This window comes from Pantherophis guttatus, chromosome 1 (genome assembly GCF_059756535.1).
Source record: "Pantherophis guttatus breed Tessera chromosome 1, ASM5975653v1, whole genome shotgun sequence".
Taxonomy (NCBI): Eukaryota; Metazoa; Chordata; class Lepidosauria; order Squamata; family Colubridae; genus Pantherophis; species Pantherophis guttatus.
In genome coordinates this window covers 173,349,980-173,373,170 of record NC_142063.1, presented here as the reverse complement: position 1 = coordinate 173,373,170, position 23,191 = coordinate 173,349,980, and the positions used below count along the sequence as shown (strand labels likewise).

General features: G+C 39.1%; 1 protein-coding gene across 38 annotated transcripts in view; it reads right to left on the bottom strand.

The window, feature by feature from the left end:
- MAP2 (microtubule associated protein 2) overlaps positions 1-22,532 on the bottom strand; it is a 259,617-nt gene extending 237,085 nt beyond the window's left edge. For 23 of the 38 annotated variants that reach the window (XM_034431986.3, XM_034432046.3, XM_034432052.3 and 20 more), the window contains exon 1: positions 22,360-22,487. The gene's annotated coding sequence lies outside the window, so the exon portion shown is untranslated. Of the gene's footprint in view, positions 1-22,359 lie in introns of all 38 variants that reach the window. The other 15 variants (XM_034431988.3, XM_087882162.1, XM_087882152.1 and 12 more) reach the window with 4 other exon arrangements.
- Between the last annotated feature and the right edge of the window lie 659 nt (positions 22,533-23,191).

Below are 23,191 nucleotides of genomic sequence, written 5' to 3'. Positions count from 1 at the left end.
CTGTGTTCTGTGGCAGCAAAGCACGCTACAGTATTCTTACCAGGAATTTCAATATCAGGATATAGGCGGTTTCCCCCATTTTTTCCAATGGGTCCAAGAAGTAAAAAGGGGCAATTACTTTCTTTGACATAATGAACTATTCACCCTAAACATTCTACAGTGACTGCCCAACACCTTAGGCCTGACTCTAAAGGGAGATTAACAATTGCAGCTCCCCTCCCACATCCAATGTATTAAATACTGTATGTAGAAGCAATTGGTGAGAATATACTGATACATCTTTCATTTTTCATAGATATATCTTTCAGGATTAGTGTACATTTTAAGTTCCAATGACATTTTCTAAAAATCTGCATTATGTGAAGTGCATTTCTAAATCCTACTCTGAAATCTCAGGATTATAATACAATACCTTATTCAGTCTAGCATTTGCACCTAAACTTCCTCTTTTGCATCAATTTACTTGAGGTGCATAGCAGTGATATATAACTGAATAAAGAAAAGAAAAGACAAAGTTAGATGAATTCTCTCAGGTAAATATATCTATATAGATACAGGAGCAGATTAAAAAAATCCTAAAAAACAAGAATGCTACTAACGGTACTTCCACTTGCTGCTAAAAGAGCTGAGCAACAAAATTGTCACATGGTCAGGGAAAAAAGGGGGGGGGTTTAATAAAATATTAGTAAAATATTAAATGAATAAAAAGAAGTGAAACTGAGCAACTAGAATGGCTATAATATCAGACAGACAAAAAATACTGTAATTAACTTTGTTCAGGTTAGGGTTTTAAGAAGCACTATTTATTATGTAGACGACACAATTTTGTCTGCATTAGGGCAGCAGTTTTCTGTATCTTTTTTCTGTATCAAAAAATCTAAGCCGCAGATCTCACTGTAACATCATTGCAAAAAAGGCATTAACAGTTGTCAAACTTATTTTACGAAGTTTTCTCTCTGGTAAAGTTCTCTCTGGTAACTTTTGCCAGACCTATACTTCAATACTGCTCATCTGCCTGGAACCCTCACTGTATTTCAGACATTAATACATTAAAGAGGGTCCAAGATATTTTACTAGAAGGGTACTCAAATCCTTTGCTCAAAATAAAATTCCCTATACCACCAGGCTTGAAATTTTAGGCCTCGATAGCCTCGAATTACGCCATCTACGTTCCGACCTATGCTTAGTTCATAAGATTATTTACCAAAAAGTCCTACCTGTAAATGAGTACTTTAATTTCAACCGTAATAACACAAGGGCTATCAATAGATTCAAACTCAATGTAATTCGCTCTAATCTCGATTGTAGGAAATATGACTTCTGCAATAGAGTAGTAAATGTCTGGAACACTCTACCTGATCCTGTTGTTAGTCTCGCTAATCCCCATACCTTTTACCTTAAACTATCTACCGTGGACCTTTCATGTTTCTTAAGAGGTCCCTAAGGGGGCGTGCATAAGTGCACCAGCGTGCCTACCGTCCCTGTCCTACTGTTCCCATTTATATGTACTCATTTTATGCATTTATGGCTATGTTTCGCTTATTTGTTTCCTTTTATTTGTGCCAAATTTTTTTCATGTGCCCATGTCTGTCTATACTGCTACTTGTTTCCTTGTACTTCTTGACAAATAAATAAATAAATCTTCCGTTTTTCCCCTTTAAAATTTAAATCAACTAAATGAAGTAAATTCTGCTGAAGCTTAAAATAATTAGACATATTCCAATGAAAAAATTCTGAAAAAACTTTTGTATGTCACTAACATAAAAAAGTCATATTAGAAATCCAGTATGTATTTCTTTCTGTGTAAGCTTCATTTAAATAAACAAAGCTTAATTCTGAATAGATACATAATTTCTGTCCAAAATATATTTCTTACTGAAAAACAATCTGAAAAAATAGACTACAATTAAAATGACTCACCTTTGACAATTAAACATAGTATGTATTTCAAGCTAGAGCAGTAAAAAGAATATTCAGTGCAACATTTTGTGAAAAATAAAGTAACTAATTCTAATATAATCAAGAATGAATAACCAGTATCTCTTCATCCTAAAGTTTTATTTATTTACCTAATTACAATCTGTTGTGCAGTTGTTAAAATATATATTGCCAAGTGCCCAACTTGCTATAGAAAATATTTTCATTTTACTTTATATTATCTATTGTATCCTACCATCTTCCTCATTAGATCACTCCAATCCCAGAGGAATTTCAAAGATCCAGTATGTGAATGACTCAGAGGAAGTTGGAAAATGCCCACAGTTGGATAGCACAATTCAGGAGACTGTCTTGCTCAAGGAGGTTGCAAAAACCCCAAAAAACAAATGTGCCATTCCAGATTCTTCAGGCTCATCACCAGAACTCTAAGGACCATTAGTTTCTGGATTGTGGTTCAATATTGGTCGAGGCAAGTACATTAAACATTCTCAAATTATACTTGCAAGGAAAAACACTGCTCTAGAGAAAGACAGTTTGTCATTAAGTCCTATAAGCACTATAGGGATCCAGTGACAGTCCCTGATGCAGTGGATTGATTGGTTGGTTGGTTGGTTGATTGAACCTTAAGCTGAATTTCTTTTGCTTTGGCTGAAGAACTCTGAGTGAAAGCTGAAGACTTGAACCATAGAACAGGTTGAAATCTGGCACATACAAAAAAGTGCACCTTTTTGTAGAACAAAAACAAAAATCCCACACCATTAATTACATTTTTTTCTTAGAGAAGGCAGCATATAAGAATATATTTCTATAGTCACATTTTTGCATTGTTTATCATTGCCAGATTATGTGGCCGTGATATCTGCTAAAAAAATTAGGTTGCAGTTGTGCTATCCTGGCATTGAATCCAATTCATTATTGGTAACTGATTAACATACAAATGTAACATAGAATGGGACATTTTAAACAATGTGTTAAGAGTATGCAAGTCTGTCCGTCTTCTTCCTAACTGCATCCAATGTTCCTAGTTCTACAGAAACAGATTGACTAACTTCAATTTTAAACAGAATGCCCTAAAAAAGGGCCACAAAGCAGGATCTCTTCATTCACAGGTTCATTTGAAGTTTATGAAGCCAAATATTCAGGGTCTCTAAAGCTAAACTTATCTAGCCTGTGTTAAATGATCCTGCATATGAACTGCTTGCAAAATGCATAGTTGCTTGCTGGACTAGACCAAGAATCTCCTGGCTCAGCATTCTTCCCAAGAACCCACTAGATATGGTAATCCTGTGGAAATTAGTCATATCAGTAAATAAGTTTTATCTTTTGCATACTCATCAATTGAGTATTGACATCTATCACCCAGATAATGACTTTTATTTAATTTCATTCATATAGAAAACTCTTCATTAAAAGTTCTACAGTAAGTGCAGTTTTGGAAGCAAGAAATAGTAGCCTTTTGTCGATATCTTGCTTCGCTGAAAGAAGTGTATTTACAAATATGTGAATTGTCTCAGAAAAGCCTTCAAAGACATGGCATGAATTATGGAATTTTTCAGTGAGAATTGTCATGAATGATAAGTTCTAGCCCGTATTAGTGGAACCAGGTGGAATGAGGTGGTAATGTCTCTGAAATTTGCATTTTGGGTTCTTCAGCACCTTGATGCTGTGACTGGGTGTGATCAGAGTGTGAGTGACCATGCGTAAAATTGGGCTGTGCAGACAAGTGAGGTATTCTGCTGGTGTAATAGTGCTCAGCAGGGACTCTCTCTAAATTTCTGGATCTAGTCTCCAAGCTGGTAGTTGAGTTCCTCCAGCTTTCAATGCTAGAAGAGTTCAACTACCATGCCTTGAAAGTTAATGGTTTCCATTACTACTATAGGCCTGTCTCAGGTAATCTCTGGCACAATACATGTACCGTAAGTGGACACATGTTAGACCTTATTTTTGCCTCCAATATATTACATGATCTGGATATGGAGAGGTTTTTCAACACTTTTTTGCTATGGTCAGATTATGGTATGTCCTGATCATGGCAACTTGCTACCTGGGACTTTCTATGTGGTGCACAGACCTATTCAGACAGTCTTATGGATGCAAATTGTTTCCAGAGGGTGCTTAAGAACTCCTCAGGAATCAGGCAGGCAGCCTTCCCAAAGCTTTGGTGAGCGACTGGAAATGGCAACTGAGCCAAGCATTGGGCGAGATTATTCTCAAGCAACCAATTCTAGTTAGTGCCTTAATTTACTAAGAACCTCTGCGAAACAAAAAAATATAAACTATACTAGAATGTTGGTGGAGAAAAACAAAAAATTACTTTGACTGAGCACGGGTATGCATCGTCATTCGGGCTTATGCTGTGATGATAGAAAGAGAAGCATTATTACTTCTTCTCCCTTACATCCTTGATGGGCTGTTGTCCAATGCCCTTGTTTAGGGCAGGTTAGGGAAAGTCAGTGCAAAATGTTCTGCCTTACTATTGTGACCAATGTGACCCGGCATTTTGCTGATACCAGTTGTTCAGATATGCCAGAATCTTGAGCAGAATCTTCAGTCACGATTGAGGCATCATTTTGATATATTATCTGGGGCCCTCACTGGCCTGTGAACTCTGAGGGCATGGATCGGATATTCTCCAAGTTATCTTCTGTGACTTATAGAATGTTTCTTTGTCCATCCTGGCTCCTTCATGGAGCAGAGGAAGTGTGACTATTGAGATCCAAGAGACTGTCAATGCCAGCCTTGGGAGGTGGGTTGTCAGCTCTTAAAGAGGCAGTAGCATATCTTTTGTCAGTCCACTACATAAACCACACTAGGAAATTAACTCCCCATATGTATATGGTTACAATAACAGAGTCTTGCAAGTCTGATTGTTCAACATCTCCTCCCTCTTCTTACATCCGGAGCAGTCTCTGCCCAAGCCAGTTCTGAATGTTATCTCATCCCTCCAGATTTAAAAAAATGTTTCAGTCCCTTTTGCCTAAGTAACAATTATTGCATATTTCTGTCACAGTCATCTTCCTGACTCTCCACACTCCTTCCAAAGAGATCCTGCCTGCATCTATGGATCTGGATAAGTATCTGCCAACCTTCCCTTTGGAGAAAATCCATTCCATCCTTTGCAGTCAAATTCAATCTCTTGGGGAAGAGGTCTGCCCAACGATCCCTGATTTCGGGGAGTGGGGGGAGTCCTGCAGAGATTGATCCTCTCTCCCTTGCTCTTTAAAATGAAGCTGCTGGATGAGATCATCTGAGACTTTACACTGCAATACCTACAACATGCAGGTAATACTCATCTTTATCCCCCTCCAGACTGTAAAGAAGATGCCCCGGTGCCAATTTCAAGAGATAAAGGGGGCACAAGCAGAAAGCACTGCTTCCTAGCTGAAGTGCCCAATGCCAGTTCTCTAGTTCAGCATTGCGGTGAAGATCAGAATGGCCTCCAATCTTTCTGAATTCAGAAAGTTGTTGAAAAATGAACTGTTTTAGAGGGTAATTTAACCAGATTGGGCTACCTTTTTTTATTTTTTGCTTGTTTTGAGTTACTTTATTTTATTTATTATTTATTTATTGATTTGATTTGATTTGATTTCTATACCGCCCTACTCCCGAAGGACTCAGGGTGGTGAACAGCCAACAATAAAATCCATACATACAAAAATTAAAAGCAGAATTAAAATCAAATTAAATAGTTTTGGCCCAGACAAATTAAAACCCCAATCAATTTAAAACCAATTTTAAAATTTGAATATATAAAATACTAAAAAATATTAAAAATTAAAAATTTTGTATGCCTACTACATGTATGTTAACTGTATGTTAACTTAATTAATTGTATGTTAACTCCTGAGAATAATTTTACTGTAGTGGAATATAAATGTGAGAGAAAGATAACATAAAAGCTAAGGTGATCAAGTCTTCTATAAGGACTGGGATGAGAAGAAAGAGAAAAAGAGAAGAGTGAAAATAAAGAGATTAGGGGGAAATTGAATAACCAGATTACAAGTTGAGGCTTAAAAAAGGATTAGACAATGGCTCTTCTGGTAATTTAGCAAATAAAACCAATCTCATACACATAATTCATATCCTGGGGCTTCCTTTAGGCAACACATATTTTTGCCACTTTGTACATGTCTAAGGGGACTGTATCAAGTGTGAAGTTGCTGTGATTTGTCAAAACATCTCCTCAGGCAACAGGACACAAGTGGATGGAAAATTACTCAACAGAGCATATTATGAAGCAATAGGCTATTCGGATACAAATGCAAATGCAAATAAATCTGTAATGGCCAATTCTGGAACTAGAACTATCGTTCAGAATGACAAAACAAAATATGACTGGCCCACGGAGGAAAATGCTGGTTTCATTTTCTCTTTATTATTTATTGCAACTGGTCTCTGCCCACCCACAGCTCTGCATGGAAGAGCATCAGGAGCAGCAACTGTTGCTAGAAGCAAAGAGCACACATTGCTCAGTGAAACCCTGGTAATAATCTCTGACCCCTTGTGTTTTAAGGAGACTGAATATAGATTGAAACTCAGGCCTATAAGCCAATCAATCTGGTTTAATTGCCACTAACTGCCACCTTTTGAGTCTTTGTGCTTCCAGCCCCCTAAATCTGTTATCCAGAGACCATTCAATAAATCCTGAAGAAAGGTGTGTCTCTAACCACGTCTGTAAGTCATCTATCTCTACAGTATTTGGGGCTTTAGCCTTTCTGATTGAGAGCACCCTTATCACTCTAAGAAAATTAGTTCATTTCAGTTTAAAGATCCAGGCAATGGTCTTTTTTTTTGCTTTTTTTTTAATCAATACTTTACTGTCACTTTTCCAGGACTGATCTGATTTTAAGAGAATGTACCTTTAAAAGGCATTGCTTCTCTAATGGCTTATCAGTTATGGCCTAAAATAAACCTTTCATTCTCAATGATGGATTATTTGAGGATGAGGACAGAGTAGATCCATTGCTTAGGACACAATGAATTAAAAGTGTAATTTAAAAAGAAGTCACAGCACAGAATAGAATCAGAACGATTCAGAGTTATAGGCAAGGTCTGAAGTTTAATACAGATCATGGGATTCTGATCAACATGAGGCTTTCAGATCTAGCAGCAATTTTCAAGCACAAAAAGGGAAAAATTGCTTTGGGACAATGCTTCCTTTCTTGGAACCTCCTATGCTTTCCAAAATAAATTCCAGTCCTTTGGAGCAAATCTGGACAGATGCATGGACCCATTGGCAGACTGGGACACTAATAAAAATCAGCTTTCCTTTCAGTTCACAAAGCCTCATCTGGGTTAATGAACTAGAAAAGATGCAACTGTATACAACCTCTTTTCTTCACTCTATTTTCAGATAGTTATGGATAGATTTTCATTTTGAGTTACATTTAGCAAGACAAAAACCTTCAGGATCAGCTGCTAGGCACAAAGAACTGAGCAAATTAATGCATGTTCAACATTGTTACTGCCATTTCATATAATCCCATGCTTCCTCCTTCAATGCTATAAACTTTCTATTGTTTGCTCTCATACCTGGCTCCTGGACTCAGAAGGGAATCTAACCGGCCACTGGAAAATCACTTTATATCAGAGAAAGAGCTTCTAAGATATCAAGGCATCAAGGTTATTCAATGAGGAAGACTTCTTTTCTACAAATTTGCAGATTTTCAGAGTTATAAAATACTCCCATTTTTCTTGATTTCTTGTATGCATCCCTGCTTTCAGTTAATCAACAACATTTTGTGTCTGGGAGAGTTAACATTTTGGAGACAAGGCTGGACAATGGTCCAAAGGAGGTAGAAAAGGATCACAGAGGAGGAATTTTCTGCTTTTTCCCCCTTTCTGGATTGTCCTGGAGAATCTGACTTTTCAAAATTATATCAGAATCGATGTAGCCTTTGCAGAACAGCCTTTATATGTTTCTGCCACAGTAAGGAAGCCCTTGAGTCTTCAGTACCAAACAGAGATATAACACTGATCCTGTTGTACCACTTTTGTTGCTTATGTTTCAAAATGTAATGTTCTGGAGATCCATATGCAGAAGAACTAAAGTTTCCTAAAGAATCAAGAAGTTTATCATAATTTTATTATGAAATTGAGAACTGGACTCAGTTTAGACAGCGTTGAGCTATATGACTAAATACATTTATTTATTAATTTATATCTTGCCCTTTCTCCAGGAGCTCAAGATGGTTTTAATGGGGGATTTCCATTCATTTTACTGCCACAGCTATTACCCTAAGAAATAAGTTGAATTGAGGGTGACTGGCTGGTCTCATCAGTCTCAGTTCAACACCTTAACCACTAAATATCATGTCAGTGTATAAGAGTTCATGAATTGGAATAGACATGACAACAGGTCAGCCAATGGGGACTGTTTGGTGACTCAGACAATTTGGAGCCTGGGTGTGGCTTAGCTTGACTGTTATTTATAAAAGAGTTGGTTTGTCCTTGCATTATTGCTTCTGATTACTTTTGTGCTTCTGGATTCTGAGTTCTGGTTCTGGTTTCTGCTGCAGGGTAATATATATATGCATCATGCTTTATATTACTGTATATAAAGAAGTTTCTTTTATTTGAATTATTTACTTGTGTGCTGGTTGAATTGCTGCAAACTCTAACATAGCATGTTAGCTATGACTAAATATTGGGACTTTCAAGATTACATGCCTATTGTGTACTTGAGGAGTGATAAACCTATAAATCTTCAAATGTTGAAATAAAATCTCTGATTAGGGACTGATGAAGTTAGAAGCCAACAGCATCTCCAAGCTCACAATTTCTTCAATATGGTTGCACAGAAATCTCTTGAATTGACCAGAAATTTAAGATTGTAGGTTCAAAGAAAAAGAATAAATAGCACCAAAATAATCACACAACAGCAAGGATTCATAGGACAGGCTTTTTTTAAAGCAATTCTTCTGCTTAACTAGATTTTCAATGGTTTTCCTTTGTGACAGAGTGACCTACTTGGAAGTGGGCATCATAGACTATATATAATGTCACATTACATTACAATAGCTTGTAGGTATTATGAAATGACTTTTGTAAATGAATGGTTAAAATCTAACATGCAATTGAAGCAAATAAATTCATAAATAATCTGGATGAGGGGATAGAAGGGGAGTTCATTTAATTTGCAGATGGCACCAAGCTGGGGGAAATTGCTAAGACTTTGGAAGACAGATTCAAGTTTCAGAAGGATCTTGACAGACTTGGACACTGGGCCCTAAGTAACAAGATGCAATTCAGTGATGAGAAAAATAAGATCCTCAAGACCATGAGAAGTGATAGTACTGCTTTACATTGGACTGGTGAGACTACATTTGGTATACCACATCAAATTCTGGTCACCACACTACAAAAAAAATGTTGAGATCCTGAAAAGTGTACAGAGAAAAGTAACAAAGATGATAAAGGGTCTGGAGGCTAAACTGTATGACGAACGGTAGATATGTCTAGCCTATTGAAGAGAAGGATTAGAGGAGACATGATAACTGTCTTCCAGTATTTGAAGGGCCATCACAAAGAAGAGGGTATTGACTTATTCTCTAAGGCACCAGAGGGTAGGAGAAGAAATAATTGGTTAAAAAAAGTTTCAACCTAGAAGTAAGGAGAATTTTTCTGACAGCGAAAACAATGAATCAATGGAATGGCTTATGGGGTTGTGGGTGCTCTATCTCTGGAGATTTCCAAAAATAGACTGGACAACCATTTGATTGACATTTTATGAAGTTCCTACCTTGAGCTGGCAGTTGGACTAGAAGACTCCGAGATCTCTTCCAGCCCTACAATTCTAGGCTCCTTAAATGTATTTTATACCTTTCTGAATGAGAAGCATAAACAGAAGAGAACACATTTTTGCACTGAGTCACACTCCTCTTATATTAATTTTTAACCTTGTTCTGCCCCCTGCTGAATGTCAAAGAAGAAATTAGGAAATTTACTCATATTTAAAATGGATTCCACTCAGTAAGTTGTTTTGTACCAAAACATGACTTTTTGCAATGAGAAGTTTTGGAGCTTAGGAGAGAAAGTCAAGGTGAAAAGATACCTGGGGAATGATCTCCAAACATAGGATTTGCTAAGTTTATTAACACTGCAGATTCTTGAGAGATTTTTCCCATCAGAAGCCAATGCATAAAAAGTACAGGGAAAATGGCTGTGTGGAATCATCCTTAAACAAGTAAGAATCATAGATATACATTCTAAACCTTATATCACCAGATGGCATTTTGAAAGTACATGTTTTTGCCAAAATAGAATACTAGCCAATATCCTAGACACATTTCTATCAACACACCTTTAACACTCCTGAATTCCAAGCCTCCTCTATTCATGTAAGTTTCCTACATGAGTCGGAATCCTAAAGTCCTGCAAGTTCTCCCCATATTATTTATTTACTTATCACATGTAGGACAATCAAATTGGTGACATTAAATAAGAAACTGAGGCCAACTGATCCATCCTCTTTTCATTTCACAGGCAAGGATAGAAAACAGCCGAAAAAAACTTTATTATCACTGATCCAAACCCAGATAAGTAATTTTTTTAAAAGAATCCATTAGTGTGAAGTGTTCCTGTCTTTTCTGGAAAATATCCCAGAAGATAAGCTGATGCAACAGTCCTAGTAACTCACATTCAAAGATAAACTAGATTTGATCTGCATAGGTTTCCAAAGTAGACTAGGGTCCACTTTCATTTACACATTTCAAACCACATAAGAAATGGCTGCTACAAATCACAAAGTTCCCAAAAGGTGTTCAAGCATTCCAAAACATTAAAAATAGTTTATTTCCACATGTTTAAACTATGAAATCCTATGATACAAGCAATCCCTGTTTTTCCCCTAAAAGTTAGGAGACAGGCTCATACCTATGCATTTATATGCAAATGATATGGCTTATTTTTATACTAATCAAGTTGGTATACCATCAGATGTCTGGTATTGTCTGGTATTATAAAATAAAAAAAAATTATAAGTCATATAAAATTTATAATTTTTCAGATTTCAGAGGATTGCTTTCACATCCCTGATGTTTAGAGGGAACCTATCAGTTCCTTTGCCAATAATGCCTAAATTACAAGGCTATAATGGCCTTACCTTTTAATAGAGTGCCACATTTTTAAAGCCAGGCCAAACAGACAAATGCTGCAGAGTTCCCAGGATTGAATCTATAATCAAAACTTTTAACATCTAAATTTACTTATTCACATTCACATTCCTAACGTCATTCAATTCATCAATGACTCTGATCATATTCATAATTCCCAATGGTGATTTTGATACTTGGAAGCAGAGGTAAATTCCCCCAAGTGTGAGTTTAAAGCCAATCTTTTCAACTGACTCTCTTAATATACTGCTCAAAAAAATAAAGGGAACACAAGCAGAAGACATCCGAGATCTGAATGAATGAAATAGCCTTATTAAATACTTTGTTCTTTCCTACAGTAGTTTATACACTGCTCAAACAACTAAAGGGAACACAAAACTACTGTATGTAATGAACAAAGTATTTAATAAGGCTATTTCATTCATTCAGATCTCGGATGTCTTCTGCTTGTGTTCCCTTTATTTTTTTGAGCAGTGTAGAATTATACTTCGATATTAAGAATCTCAGGGCAATCTCCAATTCCTCTGGCTTTTGAGATGATGAAGACTGAAGATGATCAATATGTATGTTGGACATAGACCATCAAAAAGCCTTGGATATAATCCCTACCCTCTTAATGAAATTATTTCACAGAAGAATATTTGCATCTGCCAGCTATTTTTTTAAAAATGTTGCCTGCATATTTAAAAAAATTCTCTGCAATCAGGCTAAGTATTTTACTCTTAGTGCTTTGGCAAAGAAAATACAACACTATGGCCGGTGTCCACCTCTGTACATGATGACACAGTGTTTGTACTTTAGCAAAAGTTCTGCTATCTTAATTTTAAGATAATTAATTTTAATTCTTATTATCTGTAGAATATATTAAAATCTGTGTCATACCAAACTTTGATCTTACGTAAACTGGTCTTCAACCATAAATAAATCTAAATTGTACAAATTAACATTTCATCTGCTGTTAATTTGTTGATCATTGGTCATAATAAAGTATTACTACTACTATTTTTTTAACTTCAGCACTGGAGAAGTCTCTTGAGAATATGATGGATAGCAAATAACCAGGCTATTTATTTGTTTTACATCCTGCCTTTATTTATTTTTTTATAAATACTCAGGGAGGCAACATACCTAATACCCCATCTGCCTATTTTCCCCACAGCATCATACTTTGGACAGATTATACAATGACCATGCTCTCTGTGGAAGTCAAAACTGCTGTGAAAGGAAATGATCAATAACAAGGTGAATGGACTCAATTATACCAAGAATGGATGAAAGATTGGAAGGTCTGAAGGTGCAGGTTGGGGACAGAGCCTCCTGAAGAAAATCTATCTATATGATCACCAAGAATCAACATTGTCTTGATGGTACATAATCAATGTTTTGTTTAATAAGTTTTATTTAATAAAGACATCATTGCCTCTTCTCCATTGAGTGTTTAATCATGCCATTAATGTGGCATTATATGAAATTAAGAATGGCCAAAGAAAATAATGCAAGTAATTAGAAGTGAGTTGATATTATTGTGCAGCCTGCCTATCTCTTTCAATCTTGTCTGAATCAGGTGTTACACTTTCTAGAGGCAGTACAGGGCTGGATGGAGATCAATACAATTCCATTTTGAAAAGATAAGAGATGGTATTGGTGAATAGTTTGACTTTAAATAATGGGAAAACAGCATTTTCTGGATGTGCGCCTGCCATAAAATCTGGAATATAGTTATTCCTGATCCAGTTTGTTATGGAAAACTTTGCTGGTAACACCAACTAGAAATACCTCTAGCTGTCCATGTTTAGGCTGATGCAAAGGTTGGTTACTAAGAGTGTCGAAACTTTGCTTGTATTATTTACATTTAAGAGTAGCTCAAAATATTGCCATTTATATAAGATCCTTACGGCAAAAGTCCTCTTGTAGTATACACCAACCTATACCATTTTTGGAAGGAGTCGTAATCATCCTTTGTTGACAGATAGTGTCTTAAGGAGAGTGGAGAATTACACGACTCTCTCAGTTGTGACACCCTCACTAAGGAACTCAAGGCTCTTGTAAGCGCTTCAATAGTTCAGTTTTGCAAGTTGAGGGTGTATATCTCTTGACTGAGTTTTCTGTTTCTTTTAAAATAATTTTACTATTTTACCAACAGTTATAGTAATATTTTCATTCTAGACTGACTTGTATTTTATTTCAGTGCAGTAAATCACTGTGATTTTATTAATCAGTTCTGTCCTGGAGTAAGTTTTTTCAAAGGATGGTATACAAACATCTTAAATACATGAGCTATTAGTCAAACGAACTAATCATATGACACAGTATAAACTGATTGATGTTCAATTTGTACAGATACTGTTTAAATAAACAAAAATGCTAAATGTTTTCAATAAAATATGAAACAAGACTGTGCACAGCTGGTTGTAGCGTGATCCAGATGACAAGCAACTCAACATTTGTCTCTGCCTTCTAAGAGAAGGGAGTAAAGGAAGAATTAGATGAAACAGATTACTACCAGTTTAATAGAAGCAGAAGAATTAATAAGTGCATAAGTAAGTTGCAGGGGGAGAGAAAAAATAAAGATACTAAAGCATCTTTTTCCCAAGGAGCTACAATATGTTAAATATATATCTTAATACAATACAGAACCACTTTTTACTAAACAATAAATGTTCTCTGGAAAAGGTTTCAATACTTTCACTGCCTTGTTTTGGAAATATCTGATCCATCTGGCTTTTAAAGGCATATTTTCCCCTGAACCAAACAATTGAAGAGATGACTCTTTACTATCTGACATTGAATTTCAGCCGAAATGATACAGGAGTTGGTGTTTTTATGACATCTGTGGGCTTTTATCTGACTTCACTTTTCTTGCTGCAGTACAATCTGCAAAGTTTGCATTCAGTATTTTCAGCTCTTCTTAAATTAGCTCATTTGATCATTACAGCCTCCTTAAGGAAAACATAAGCCATATTCAAACACATGGGGAAATACCACAATTTGAGGATACACTGAACAGATGGAGAAAAGATCTCACTTCCAGACAGTTGTTATATGTCCCATTTCTATTTGCAAGAAAAACATGTGTTTTTCTTGCAAATAGAAGGTGTCCATAGAAGGAGTTCTATGGACACCTTGCTTTACCCAAGGAAGGAAGAGGGACAACACACAGTCCCTTCCACAACTTTTTATGATGGAAATATTCCATGATGATCCATGATGATCAAACCTCCTGATTCATTCCATCTCCCCATTTTTTTTAAAGTGTGGGGGTGGAGTCTCAGTCAATGACATCAAAGAACTCACACAGGAGGAGAAGGTGGCACAGCTCTTTTACTGCCACACAAAGAAAAGGTACACCATTAATATACAAATAGATGTTTAGGAATATTTTTATGTTTGCATCATTACAGGAAAAGCATTCATTTATTTTTTTTTACATGTCTTTTGTTGTGACCGAAATACATTACAACAATCAAAATAATAGATATTACTATGTTTAGATTGCTATGCTGACTTTCTGTCATGAAAAATGGCACTCCATACAAAGTCAAATGATAGGATACATTTCTGAAACATTTTCAAATTCAGAAATATCATTTTGAAAAATTAAGAACTGACTAATTGCCTGTTTGTAAAAACAGCTACAAGAGGGGGTAAATGTCAGCACATCTGGACTATCTGGACTATCTACCAGCTTCTCCAGCTTGACAAGTGGCAAGTGGATCAGTGGGGCTTATTTTCAGTGATATACTACTGAGGAGAACACATTTGTGTCTTATTTTGCCTATTGCTAAGAATTATGCCTGAGCATTTCAATTCCAGGAAGGCCTAAGTAGAAGCAACTTTTCAAACAGCACCTCAAAAAGTGAGTTCTGCTAAACTCAATCAGGCCTATTTAAGGGAACACACACACAGCAACTTCCTTGTCTGAATATACATCATCAGTCTGAGCCTTGAATAGCAAAAATGTGCCAGTATTTTATTCCTCATTAGATTATGGTTGATTGAATCAATAAACTCTTAAACTGTTACCATGAATAACTACCATTCATTCATACATTGGAAGGGTTCTCTAGAGAGACGCCAGTTGTGTGTTTTCTTTTTTTGTTAAGGTTGGATTCATGAGAAAACTTAACAATTTCTTGCCTGCTTGCTTGGTACAGACAGATTCAATTTTTTTTAAATTGTTACCCATGTTATTTTAGTAAACAAAGAGAGGAATAATACTACCACAATGTTTTAGATATATTCAGAGATATCAGCAACAGCATAAGTACTTCAATGCTGCTTTTTTAGAGAAAGAAAACTAAGATTGCTGCCATAAAAATGTATCAGTCCAAAGGCTCCTCACAAGAACTTAACATATAGCCGCCCTGAGTCTCCGGAGAAAGGCGGCATATAAATTGAACTAATAAAATATTTTTTTCATATTTATTGCTATAGTTTTAATAATAAAGTGACCTCTGTTGGGTGGACTTGTAAGTATATCAATAGTTAGAAAATCTGTTTATTTAATTAGACATATTTAACATACAATCCAACTCCCCAGACTCCAGGTTGCATATAATAATTAGATTAAAACAAAACAGGTACAGTAGTTTTGGAATTAACCTGCTGAAAGCTTTTATGCACTAATTGTGTTATTGCCCACATAACTGATAAGATGAGGTGCTTCTTAGTGCTTCAGTTTGACAAAAGGCCAAGACCATTTCTCAGGGAGAGTGAGTGCTCTCAGGTTCTTTATACTTCAGTACAAAAGGGACACACTGTTACCTGAATGGAAGTGATCCACTTCCTGAAACATTGAATCAAGGTGACCACTGCACTCACCAAGTAGCACCAAGCCTTTAGGATTCACTCTCTCTCAATCAGCTCAGTAAATAAAGCTTGTGGGACTGATCATTATCCAAAATGCTTCTTCTGTAACAAGGAAGTACATTTTCTATTAGGAAGCCTCCTAGGATGGAGAAAAACCAAAGTGTGACTCAAACCCAAACTCAAAGGCTGCTCAATATGCAACTTCCCCAAAGTGTTGAGGATTTCAGTCACTCCTCTTCTTCGTCCAGAGCACTCCATTCTTCAGCCACCTGCTAATATTTTCCACCAGAAGGGACAACTCACAAATGCAAACCCAATTCACATCAACACTGTGATGTAAGCAGAGCTGTCTTCCAGTGAAAGTCTAGTCTGCCAGCTTCCTTTTTTAAAATAGATGGTGTGTCATTAATAACTAAACTCTGTCCCAAAACCCAGCCTAGCCATTGTGCATCCACACATACTGTGAAATGTGTCAAACAAGAGGTAGCAATTGTGTACACAGCATTTAAATAAGTCTGGGATTACTCTCATATCTCCACAGGATTATACCACTAAAACTCACAAGATAAACTGGTAATGTAATTTACCATCGGTTTCCCAGGGGAAACAAATAGGCTTAATGCATATAAAACAATAGAAAGATTTATTTTTAAAGAATTCCAGAAAAAATGATTTTGAAGCTTTTAAACCTGCAAGATACCAGTCATCCCCTGCAAGTCTTAAAAAGGGCAAGCTAAAAAAGGAATGAACCTCGGCCCCCAAAAGGGGACTGCATTCAGCAAATTCAATGGATGTTAAAGCTGCAATCTGACTTAATAATAAAACAGAAGGAAAGTTATTTATAGTGCAATCGTATTCATGTCTACTCAAAAGAATGTCTCATTCTGTTCAATGCAATTTGCTAGCAAGAAAGCCTGTGTGATATTGCCACTTAAATGAAGTATATAAAAAAGACAATTGTCTGTTTAATTTCTATGTATTTACTTGCCATGAGACCAGACAAACTAAAAGAACAACATGTTCTTTGCAGAAAAAAAAATAAGAAAAAACCACAACTGTATTGCCTGGAACCCTCATTATTAATATCAAATACTCTCCACCCCACCATCACTGAAGAAAGGAGCTCTTCAGTGTGAGTTTAGAGAGTCTCAATTGTGAAACTGCACCCTGGGCTGTCACAACACAAACAAGCTGGATCCCTGCTGGCATTGCCAAAGCATCGGCTGAGATTTCTGAATCACAGTCTCTCCCAGCTTGGAAATAGCAAAGAGCTGGGGTTAAAATGGTTTTACAAGAAGAGTGTAAATCCTGTGGCCCCAAAAGTTTTGGGTATGCCTCCACCTGAAGTTACCACCTAATTCTAATTTTTAATATGGCTGAAAGAAAAAGAACTTACAGTAAATTAATTGGCAATAATCACAGAAATAGTATTTAAGTTATTTTTAATTGAATTTACTTGAATTTACTTGAATTGAATTGAATTGAATTGAAATGAATTGAATTGAATTCAAATTTTTTCCACTTCATTCTGGTCCCTACCTAGAGTGTAGCTCCTGGCATGTCTTTTTATGGTTCACTCCCCAAAAAAAAGTTTCCTAAAAGAATTTTTAAAAAATGACAGAAGAAATTCACCATTATTTTACCTAGAGACATCATTCTTTCATATTGGCCAATGGCATCAAAACAGTAGAAATTTTTGTCCCTGAAGATTAAGTCTGTTCATTGCATTTTGCTGGGTTTGTCCTGTGGATGGCTGTTTTGCTTCCTCTCCCCTTCCCCTCCCCCCACCCTTCTTCTGGGCTCCTTTGCTCTACTTCTCTTCTACTCCTAGGCAAATCTATTTTGACTATCTCAGAAGCCCCAGAATCCCATGGAAGCAACCTTCCTTTCTGCTCCTCCCCTTTCTTTCTCTTTACCATATCAAATCATTTTTGCCTTGCTGGTATTTTCTCTGTTCCCAAACATATTTGCTACACGTGCCTAAGGCTGCCTGATACCAAAGCAGACTTCCAATCTATCCAACCAAGAAACTCTGAGGAAGAAACAGCAATTTTCCAATCTCTTAGGCAGCCAAATCTTCTCCAGCCTTGCCGTTCCTCAAACAGAAGCTGACTCTGGGACTGTGCATGTGCCACAAGCCCTTATGGGGCTTGTGCAATCTCTGATTGAAAACATCCTGACAGTCTTCCAAACGTGCACAAGGAGTAGACCAGAGTTTTTAATAGCCTGCATGATCTCATTTATTTGCATGATTTTTAATCCCTTACTTACCACAGGCAATTCTTATGCACCACAGATGACCAAGGTGAGCTGCCACGTTTATAAATCTGCACTATGGCCGAACTGAAAATGACTTTGTACCATGTTAGATTTATATCTTGCCTTTAATTCAAAGGCTCAAAGTGGCATACATGGCACTCCCCACTCCTCATCCCATCACACCATAACCCTGTGAGGTAGGCTGGGCTGAGAGAGAGAGGACTGGCTCAAAATCAGCCAGAAATTGACTAGACCTTCTACTTCTTCTCCAAGGCAAAGACTGATGGAAGTCCAAAAGAAATGCCACTCCATCTGAGTGACCAGAAAGGCAGCTGCTTTCATTTTCTTCTCCTCCACACCGCAATCACTGGAACAGAGTTAGCCAGCCATTTTTTTTTAATTTTTTTTTTTTTTGGTTTAATGAACCAAAGTGAGGAAAATGAATCGGGGATCATTTCAGGGCTTCTGGCAAGGAGAGCAGCAGTACGAATCTATATCAATAAGCCACAAACCTGGCTTCTTGGCTTCTTGCAGCCCCTGAAAGGTAATTATGCTCATCACGTCAACTTGCCATTTTACCAACTCCCCCCAATGAAAGAGCACAGCTGGTGATTAAGCTCCCCTTGAAAGCCCTTTGCTGGGTTGAGACAGATGGCTTCAGAATCCCCACCCACCCCATTCACAAGCAGCCATGCAGGCTCCGCTGCCCAATACAAATCTTGTGAGGGGGGTGTTGTTGAGGCTTATTCCCATATGACAGAGGAGAGGCTTGGTGCCTACGAGAGCGCCCCCTGGTGCTGCAGAAGAAAAGGTAACTCAGAGCTCTGGCTGAAGAGGAAGCTGGTGACAATCAGATTTTGTTCTCTGTATAGGAAGACAATGGGTTTAGCGTCTTGTCTGGCATCAAGAACTACAATGGATGAACACAGCTCTACTTGAGAGGTGTATATCCATTAATATATGCATAGTTTAATCAAGCATAAGCATAAGAGTCCTTGGATGGGCTGGATCAACAAGGAGTTATTTATTTAAGCTTTTCATCACACAGTTCTTAATTATCACCTGATTTATGAGACATCATGCAAAGCAGCCCACATTAGCCGGGGATTCTGGGAATAGCACACAATACGGAAAAGACTCAAACTGGGAAGGCTGAAGAGAAACTAGAGCAACATGTTGAAGTCCCTTTGGGGTGCAATGTATCAGATATTTTAAAAGGCATGTCTTCCTCCAGCTCCTTGTGGTTATGTGGATTTGTCCATGTTATATTCTTTGCACAATGCAGAAGTGTTTTGCCTGTCTTCTTCTTGGATTTTCTTCAATTTTCCAGCCTGTTCTACACGTTGGGGTTTCCTGGTTTTCTCCATCAAACTGTTAAGCAGTTCCAATCCTGAGATCAGACAAAGTCAGCTGGGTTCTCTCACCTGTTATGTCTTATATTTCCTCTGGTTTAGTTAATTTTCTTGTATATTTGTATTGTGGGAAGAGGATGGCATGGAAAGAAACCATACTAGAAACTGAACTCCTCAGAGCTCATGCTCCACTTTGTTTTTATATTTACAAATAACTACAGCTGAATTATTAGGGTTCGAACAAAAACCACAGATCATGACAAGGGGGTTGGCAGCTTGCCATGTGACTGCTTGGTTATCTCTTTAATAGCATTGCAGTGATGAGTCAACAATATATAACAATGCACACAGTTCACCCTGCACATGAGAACAGAAAGCGCTATCCAGCATCTCCTTGAGATTTTTATTTGGACTACACTGAAATTGTCCTTTAGCCAAATTTCAAATAAATAAATAAATATGTGAGCTCAACGTCGGTTCTAGATTGAAGAATCTCTACGTGTGAAGATTCATTTACACAATCTGCACTAAACACTCTCAGCCCCCTGAGAAATACCCTCCAGGAAATAAATTCATGTCCTGGCTTCAGCTCCATAGCAACCCAGAAAAGCGAGGATGAACCTGTTGCTGCTATTCGACATCAGGCAGGGTGACGCCCATAGCAGAACCGTTTTCAGAAGAGGAACACTGTCACTGCGAGCTGTGAAGTAACGTCAGCACCACCAGTTTCGCAGAGCTAATGCTCTCTCAGCACATTTTCTAGGGCTTCTGGAAAAAGAGCCAAATCTCCAGATCATGCCTTCACTTAAAGGGAACCAGGGAACAGCAAGAGAAAACCAATCAGTCCTGTGATGGGGGATGCATCTTCTGCAAGACACTAAATGGAAAAAGAAACTGCATCTGCCACAGACCGAGTGGTCACTGTGGGAGACCGGAGAGAGGAATAAAAAAGGAAAGAGACATAATGTACAGAGTCACTTTATAGGTCAGTCCATAGATCAACACTATGTCTACAGAGACATGGGCTGGAGAAGCAGGAAGAATGACATGTCATTCATATAAAGACAATAAATGACGTGTGAAAAATTATGATACCGACAACTCAAATTACAGAAACCAGTTTTTACAGAAAGTACATGGATTTTTGTACATGCTGGAAGCTGGAAATGAAAATTTAGCTTTTATCAGCGTGCTTTTGATCCTTGCAGCGAGAGAGATTTTACAGCTTTGCTAGATGGTGGAATGGAGAAAGGATTCTGTCAGTCCTCAGGGGCACACCTCCTCCTTTCCCCAAAGCCAGTCTCCATAGAAGCAGCCTTCATTTGAATGTTAGGGTGTGAACACTATCCCAAACCTGTACGCCAATGACTCAGGATGTCTGTCTTTGGAAGATCAGTCTTACTGAAAGACAAAAGGCTGCACCAGACAGCCGCTCTAGCAAAGGATTTTTGCACTCTTTACCTGCACTTAGTTAGGCACGAACATTTTGCACACTGTTTCACTTCCACCAGAGCTTTGTTCTCCACTGCCTCACTGTGGTTATCCCACATTTTCAGCTATCCCTTTTTCTATGGCTGATCATTTCAATAGAAGGAAAAATTGGGGGAAGGAGGGGTGGTCTCTTCCATTTGTTTGCTTGTCCCCAGTCCTTCCTCGAAAAACCTTTCCATTTTCCAGAGTTATTTACTAGAGGTTAAGAGTTACAGTCCTAAGAGCATTTGTATCCCAGGCTCACTGATGCCCTAATCAACAAAATTAAACTTAATCTCTTTTCAAGAGGGGGAGGGGGAGATGAAGGTTATCAGTCACCTTCAAAGCATGTTTGCTTAATAGTTGGAGACTGCAGTTGGAAATCTTCCCATTGCTGCTCTTTCTCAATTGATCAAAATTGTACAGATTGAACAAAGCCTCACCAAAAAATTGTCAGGCTTTCTCAGCTGGGGGACTGAAGGGTGGGACTTAATTGAAAATCTGCTCCCTTCCCCTCCCTTCTTCCTATTTTCTTGAAATTTCTGTCCTTAAACAAAAGAAGGGTAGTCAGAGAAAGAGATGCTGCTACTGCATAACTGCATCGCTCTTTTACAGGGAGGGGAGAAAAGCCTTAAAAAAAGGTATTGTGTCTGCTTTAAGTCACACGGGGAAAAATCATTGGAAACCAAATTTTGCTAGCCTAGGAAACCTTAAACAGTCACAAAATGGGGAGAAGGTGTCGGAGCTCTTTTGTTCTTTCCTCTTCACAACAGAACACGTGCACACACATTTCCAAAGCCACCACCCCAAATTCAGCGTCTCCCCTCCGGCTGGAAGTGAGGGGGGGGACCCTTATTTATTTGATTTTCAAATCAGGTTTTCCCAAGGCGGCTCAAAAGCCTTTGGCCAGCAGCCCGACCTTCTGCATAGGACCAATTCTCGCCTGGTCCTGCCTTATCGCCTTCCACCTTCTCTAAAGGTGGCAGGATTTGTCCTCGGCTACCGAAAGAAATCGGCCGCCGCCTGCCGCCACCCCGACCCAGCCCGAACAGGTTCCCTTAAAGAATGCCGCCGCCGCCGCCGCCGCCGCCGCCGCCGCCGCCAAGGGGAAACCGCTGTGGCTTGCCTCTTCCACCCGGGGGGCAACCCAGCAAAGAGACCCCGCCGGACGGCTTCTAGGGAAGGCGGTTTCCTCTACCCGGGCACTGACCTAACCCAGGAGGAGACCCTTCACACAGGCGGAATAGAAGGCGAGGAAAGGCGGGCAGGCGGAGAAGGGCAGAAGAGAGAACATGGGAACGGCGGGCGGAGGGAGAGGGAGAAATCCCGTCTGGGTTTCTGCCCGGCGGGGCAGGGAGGCTGACGCGGCCGAAGCTAAACTCAGAGGGACCGAGGATGCGCCGGGAGGGAGCCCTTACCCGAGACAGCTGCTCTGGCGAATCCCACAAACTGCGGAGACAAGAAGCTGCAGACAAAACCTGCAACCGAGGAACGAAGACGCCGCCTGCGCCGCCGCCGCCGCCGCCAGCCCCTGGGACACACCTCCTCCCTTCAGCCGCTCCGGCCCGGCCCCCTCGCCCCTTTACTCCACGCCCAGCCGTCGCAGCGCCACCCTCGCCTCGCTGCGCTCGGGTTTTTCTCGATCTCCGACCCAACGAGCAGGCTCCGCGCTGGGCGGGTCCCGGCAGCCGACCAGCCCGGTGGGGAAAGTCGCCGCAAAGCAGCCCCGGCGCGGTACGGGAGGCGGCTGGGCGCGGCGGTCGGAGCTTTCGCGCGGGCCTTCAGCCGGGCGGAAACCTGCAGGTGGTCGCCGGGGGAGGTGACGGCAGCAGCAGCAGCAGCGAGAAGTGGGGGGGGAGGGAGGAAGGTGTTGGCGAGCACCACCACCACCCCCAGCGCTCTTCTCTAGCAGCCTCGATAGTTTTGCGCCCGATTTGATCCAAATAAGACTACTTGCGGCTCTGCATTAGGTGCATATGGCCGGCGGAAGAATCCTGCTTCACGGCAGGTGGCTATTGACAGCCAGCAGTACTTAAGCATGTATGTGAGCGTCCAATTGTCAGCGTCCAACCAGCTCGCACCGTTGCATTTACATTGCAAGGGGGGTGACTGGACGCCATGGAGAGTGGACGGACCGTGATCGTTTGTAGCAAACTGCACCGGGAAGAAAATCGAATGGGCTTATTGAAGTAGAATCGCGAGTTAGCGCAGTTTAGCATCCGTGCTGAATTCTTGGCAGAACAGCGTGAC